A 6,365-nucleotide genomic window follows, 5' to 3' on the forward strand; every position below is an offset into this window, starting at 1 on the left:
TACTTGCAAAGAGAATGTTTCTGCCTAAATGCCTTCTTTCTTTATCTCTCTAGTAATTTACTTTTAAAGCTAAATCACATCCTTATTTTCAAAATAACACTTAAAGCATGAAGGGTGAGAATAATAATACATATTTATTTAAAATAAAGCGCATACATCAAATAGATGACATGTTGTCTTATAGATATAAAATATATACAGCAACAGGAATTAAGTTCTGTAGAATTCACAAAAGGTCCATTAATTAAAAATTAAGACTGACAATCCCAGCGTTAATGGTTACAATGAGGATGTCAAGGTTCGACACGCCAGTGTTCCAGACTCTGTTTTTGGACATTGTGTGCAGAGTATACAAGATTTTAAAACAATTGGTGAAATGCACTCATAAAGTTAGCAGTATGCAGCACTGAAAGTAAGGAGTATATCATTGGCTATATGATTTATTACACAGTTTATTGTACAGAGTGACATTGTAACCTCAATATGCTACAAAGAAATTAGTCAAAATAAAAACACTGCTAACATATATATATATATATATATATATATATATATATATATATATATATATATATATATATATATATATATATATTAAAAAAAAACATTTCAACCACCATGGTCATCCATCTTATATACCTTATAATTTTTTCATAAAATGATTTTAAGGATACGTTTTTGCTGACAGAATACCTTGCATGACATAAAAGGAAATAACCACTGATGTCAGAAAAGCCTCCATTGAAAAGAAATACAATACAAACTCTTTATGATTTCCCTTTCAAAGAGCAACCTTCAGAAGCATAATGTACGTCAAAATCTGCCCATCATTATTTTCAACTCAAAACATGTTTAAAGACAGAATACAAACGCCATTCTTGCATAACCTATTGAGAAAAACTGTGAAAACAGAACTGAAACGAGTCAGTGTGCTCTGAAGGCAATCCATCGCTGATTCATTTTTAGAGTTTCCTTTAAGAGAAATATCAAACACATCTTTTTACATAAGCATGAAGTCACTTCACAAGGAGTAAAGCGACCTTTTTTCTACTCACCTGCCCAAAAACCCAAAACAAAATATTTGGAAATAATCAAGCCCAAAGTTTTTAATATAAAAATCTCTATTAAAAAGGAAAATAATGTGAAACTGGCTTTCAAAATGACTCAAGGGAGCTGAAATGTGTTTTTTTTTTTTTCCTTGTATTCCAGTTCTCTGAAATGCTTTCGTCTAAGGACACTTTTAGTGAGTGATTTGGCAGAATAGCTGTATCTAATCTTGATTAATATACACACTAATACCTCTATACACACCCACACACATCAAAGTAACAAGCTCAAGCTGGCTGATGCACACATGATTGGATTTCATTAAGATTTAAATAGAAAACCAGCAAGCAAGAACCAAGAAGCTTGGGTACTCAAGGAACAGCTGGAAAGATGTTTGAAAAAGAGATATGGGTTCGCTGCCCTTCCTTATTATTTAAACATGGACAGGCTGGTCGGATGGACAAGGATTTAACAAGTCACGGTTATAAAGGGACAGAGAATATTTTTCGTCTTAACAGCCAGTGTTAAAAGTGCTCGCTATGATGGCAACGCAGGATAAGGAGCCAAGACACACTGGTTTCCAACTGAAATGGGTTTGATTGAGTTCCATTTTCATAAATAAAAATAAAAGAAAAAAGACATATGACACAGTGATAAAAAGGAAGATAAGTAGAGTGAATAGCTCTCTATAGTGCCTTCGTTTAAATCAGGCGTGCTGTAGACATTTAGTTTCTTTTGTGCTCCAAATGAAACATGGGCGTCATTGGTCTATCACTATTCCCTCTTTCCGCCGCCCCTCTCACCCACTGGATTCTCTCCATCTCTATTAAAGCCAGCAGTATATATGAAACATTAATCTGCTACCCAGCATCCCAGAGCTATTTACAATCTCCAATGCTTTAGAGGGGTTGGGCACTCAGTTGAAAGGAAGAAAAAAAGAAAGGATGGAAAAGAGAAAACAACATTTTTCAAAGCGGCCGATTAATTCACCACTTTACAAGTGGGTGTTCGGAGCGGTTTTCCACTTGCTTTTCTCTCTTTGTCAAACAATCAAAGAGACAGAGACCAGCTTTATCTGTTAACCGCCTTGATTTTGTCGCCTTAAATGCAAACATGGGACAACTCATGTTTAGAGTAATGGAAGGGAAATAAGGAGACTGTTTGTTTAAGCAAGCCTTTAAAATGGCCCGAATGTGATGATCCAATCCTGCTGACAAGACCATCTTAGACCAGCATAAAATTCCTTGCTGGTTTATACTGGTCTATATGGTGGACCAGTCTGTCTTAGCTGGTTTAAGTTGGCCTCCTAGCCTGACCTGAGATGTTATTTCAGAAGAGTATGCTGGTGTTTTCAACAGGGTAATAAAGAATGAGTGAAAAAAAGTGGATCTAATATGCTGCACTACACAGTCAGAATCAAGAATAAGGTTTTACTATGGGTGTAACGTACAGACACGTGCATGTGTACATGAACTGTACATCACAAATTTAGGCAAAACAAGGCTTCTCAGTTATTGGCGTCTACTGACATAATATACTCTGCTATAGATATAAATTTTTTGAATGAGAAAACGCATGCTTGCAGCATGTCCCTGCAAAGATCCACTGGAGAGAGAAGAAGAGACGGCCCTGATGGTTAGACAACAACTTTCTGTACTTGCTCTGTTGGCACGGAGTAAACCCTACAGAAACAGAGAGTGAGAGAGAGAGAGAGAGAGAGAGAGAGAGAGAGAGAGAGAGAGAGAGAGAGAATTAGAACAGTCAATAGCTAACTATAGTGACACCTTTTGCTTTATTTAAAGGGAAAGTTGACTCTGAAATTAAAATGATTTCATCATTTACTCACCCTCATGCCAACCCAGATATGTATGACTTTCTTTCTTCTGCTAAACACAAACAAAGAAGAATATCTCAGCTCTGTAGGCTCATACAATGCAAGTGAATGGCGGCCAGAATTTTGAAGGTCCAAAAACCATATAAAGGCAACATAAACGCAATCCATAAGACTCCAATGATTACATCCGTATCTGAATATATATTAAATATTCAGATTTGAAAGGTGTGGGTGAGAAACAGATCAATATTTAAGTAATGTTTTTAAATTTAAATTTAAATTTCCCTCACTGCCCATTAGGAAAAGAAGACAATTGTGGAAGTGAATGGAGATTATAGTAAAAAATGATTGATCTGTTTCTCATCCACACCTATTGTATCGCTTCAGAAGATAAGGAATAAACCACTGGAGTCTTAAGGATTACTTTTATGTTGCCTTTGTGTGATTTCTTTGATCTTCAAAGTTCTGGCTGCCATACACTTGCATTGTATGGGCCTACAGAGCTGGGATATTCTTCTTTGTTTGTGTTTAGCAGAAGAAAGAAAGTCATACACATCTGGGATGGCATGAGGGCAAATACATGATAAGAATTTTCATTTGTGGGTGAACTATCCCTTTAAAGGGGATGTGTCATTTTTTGGATGTTCAAAAGCGTAATATTCCAGCATCTATTCTAGTCATCTATACAGAGATGACAATAGAGTGAGTAAGATTGTTGTTGGTTGATTTCCCCTTAAAAAGTGTACATTGGTACTCTTTTAAACATTGTTTTACTAAGCAATCTGACCTGCCCGTCACAGCAACATTGGCTCAACCAATGGAATGAGTTTGGGGTGGGACTTTGCTTTGTTTAGTTTTTTTACCATTGGTAGATGGTACAGTGTTTGTACATCATTTTTGCTATTCTGTTTGGTGATGCCAGTGGTGCAGAAATTAAACATTCCACCTGAACGTTATTGAGTTTTATTAAATAATTTAGTTTAGAACTTGTTACAGTTTTCATTACCATTTTTGCTCCCTCTCTTTGACCCTTAGATTGAAACAGCCTTTTTTTTTTTGCTGCTGTGCCTTTAAGAGTTCTATGTAAATTAGAGACAGTGCTCAAACACAAGCTGCGAATTTGCTGTTGGGTCTTATACTGTATGGTTTATGCAGCTCCAACTTTAAAAAAAATCCTGCATGTAGTGTCAGAAATTGCCCTCTGCATTTGAAGGTCTATTTTATTCTAAACATAACAAATATACTGTGTTTCCTTTCATTGCAAATCCTTAAATTTAGTAAATTCCTTTACATAACTCTGCATCAACACATATTTTATGTTATATATGTAACTAAGCCACAAATGGAATATTAAGAACTGCATCAGATGTTACAAATAAAAAAGAGGAATTCTTTATGGGGGCACATTTTGAATTTTGGGGGCATTTTTGTCCTGAGCCCCCCTTAATTTCTGACCCTGATGCTTAGGATTTTAAAGCAAGTCGTTTTTGCATCTTAGTTTCCTTTCAACATTAGCCAGACACACCAAACTAAATATCTACACTGACTGCAAATAAAACCTTTTCAGGGCCTTAAGATATTGCAGCAACAATGCTCTGACAAATGTTCTGAGCCAGGCTGATTTCTGTAAAGAATAGGGTCAGATTTGGGTCAAATTGTACATGATGCAATATAAATATATATATATACACATTTATATTTATATACATAAATGTAGAAGGAGCTTAACCCTGACTTTAGTTTTGAATAGAGGGACATTCAACTCATAGTTCAAGAGAAGAGTGAATGGAGCTCTTTGTGGCAGCGGATGACATATTCAAGCTGCTCAAACACACTTGACTCTTCAGCTTAATGAAATTTAATTTGCCTCTATGACGACTTTGTACAAAGTTTACACTGCACAAAAACATTGACTTAGTTTACTAAGGGGTAGTTCAACCAAAAATAAATATTCTGTCATCATTTACTCACTCTCATTTAGTTTCAAACCAATATGACATTCTGTCTTCTGTAGAACAAAAAATGAGTGAGTTTATTTATTTGTTTGTTTGTTCAGTATACATGGCTTTATGAACTCTGGCATGATTTTTGTGTGTATACACCGTTCAGAGTTGTTGCCTCTAAAATGCCCCACAAGGCATTTCGGGGGGCTTTCATCGTTTTTCTTTTATTTTGAGTGTGCTCTCTGTGAACATGCTTCGAAAGGCTCAATGTTGATCCACAGAGCTCATGGTTGCTGTGTGATTAAGCTCCCTTTCAGCCACCCTATCACTCAACACTGAAAAAAAATGCAGTGGCTCAGCGAACTGCATTCCCCTGAGGTAACCTGTAATCCTGCAGAAGAATTTAACCTCAATAAAGAAAGAGAGAGAGAGAGAACAGAGGATCTCAAACATTATGCTTGCTATGTGGAGGCAGGTGTCAGACAAACCTTGCTCCCTCCCTTTCTTTTCTCACATATCACCACACTCAGCATCTCACTGAAACAGATTACTTTGCAAAACAGGTAAGCATGGCGGCCAAATTCGGTTACACAACCTATCAGGGCGACAGCGATAGACGACATTGAAGAGACAGGATGTAAGAGAGACAACAATACAGTTCTTTCCTTTTCTCTTTTTCGTACAACAATCAGATAGAGAAAGACTGGCTTTATCTTTCAACCACTTTGAATGTTTCACCTTTTCACCCTGCACACATTTCAATGCATATTTTGTTTTTCGGTCGTGTTGGTACACACTTTACACAATTGCATTCTAGGTGCATCATTAAAAGGGTACAAGAATGTTCTCTTCCCCGACTGAAGCTACAATCCTGAAATTCATCCTTTCAAAAACTTGTGCACATAACAAAGCAAGGGTTGATTCTTGACAACATGTCAATAAATAACTTGTAGTCAGGGCTTGCAGTCATTTTTGCATTGATTTGCATTGAATCAAAATACAAGGATGAGAGAGTGTTTGGAGAGACTTGGGAAGCATTTGGAAGGTTTTTCTTTTTTTTATCCTGCTTTCCACTGTGTCGCCCTCCTCTAGCACTTGTTTGCAATTTAATTTGCTCTCACTACCTGTCGACTGCTTGGCTAGATTTAATGCCAGTTTGAAATCTGCCATTGCAGCTGCTTGCGGAAATACCACTTCTTGATAGTAAAAAACATCATTACTGAAGCATCATTTATACGTTGGATGGGTGGGCCATTAACCTATAACTTTTTGCCTTGGCCATTTTGGTCCTTATCACTATTTGAAATAGCTTTCTTCAGGTAAGTGTCTAATGCAGATGAAACATTGCCCATTTTTAAGCAGAGTTTTAACATTTGCAGATATATGGATATAGTTGTCAAATTAAATGAGAAATATTTCATGAAGAGGTTGAATTGGTTATCAAAAATGACAACAGTAAAAGTAAAAGAAAATAGTATAGGATTATTTGAAATCAACTGTGCATAACCTAATTAATATTTGAGTTTTGTGATGTCACATCC

This window comes from Xyrauchen texanus, chromosome 36, assembly GCF_025860055.1.
Source record: "Xyrauchen texanus isolate HMW12.3.18 chromosome 36, RBS_HiC_50CHRs, whole genome shotgun sequence".
In the NCBI taxonomy this organism is placed as follows: Eukaryota; Metazoa; Chordata; class Actinopteri; order Cypriniformes; family Catostomidae; genus Xyrauchen; species Xyrauchen texanus.